This window comes from Oryzias melastigma, linkage group LG11, assembly GCF_002922805.2.
Source record: "Oryzias melastigma strain HK-1 linkage group LG11, ASM292280v2, whole genome shotgun sequence".
Lineage (NCBI taxonomy): Eukaryota > Metazoa > Chordata > Actinopteri > Beloniformes > Adrianichthyidae > Oryzias > Oryzias melastigma.
The window spans coordinates 22,973,221-22,973,996 of record NC_050522.1 but is presented as its reverse complement, the minus strand read 5'-3'; positions in this window follow the sequence as shown (position 1 = coordinate 22,973,996).

The following is a 776-nucleotide window of genomic DNA, read 5'->3' as shown; positions in this document are numbered from 1 at the left end:
GACGGGCCACACACTCAAAGCTGAGATTTATCTTTTCATCTACAAATAACTGGCGTTGTTTAAACTACATTTAAAACGTCTCCCGGTGTGCTTGCTGTTCGGAACATCGGGTGTCCGCAGCTCTTGGGACATGGCGGCGGACACGAGCCGGTACCCCCAGACGTGGTACTGGACGCAAACCAGAGCCATGTTGAGGTGCAGGAGCTCTCCGCGTCCTGGCCCCGGGCCGGTTCTAGTTAGCAGCTCGGTGGTTTGAGAACCGCCCGTAATCTAGTGAGAGCAGCTGGTGAGACAGAGGGCGATGAGGGACGCCTGCGCGTGCGGTATGGAATGGCGAGTATGAGAAAATCAGCGATTAATGCGTCAAAAAAATTGTCAGCGTCATGCACATGTCAAATTAACACGTGATTAACGCAGCACACCTGACAGCCCCAATATATGTGTGTATATGTATATGTTTATATGTTTATATATGTATATGTGTGTATATGTATACATGCATATGGTTAATATATATATATATATATATATATATATATATATGTATATATGCATATGTGTGTATATGTATATATGTATATGTCTATATATGCATATGTGTATGTATGTATATTTGTATATGTGTATATGCATATAAATGTGTATGTGTGTATATATGCATATGTCTGTATGGACAAATACTTATATATATGTATATGTGTATTTATGTACATTTGCATATGTATATATGCATATATATGTATATGTGTGTATGTAAATGTGTATATGTGCATATA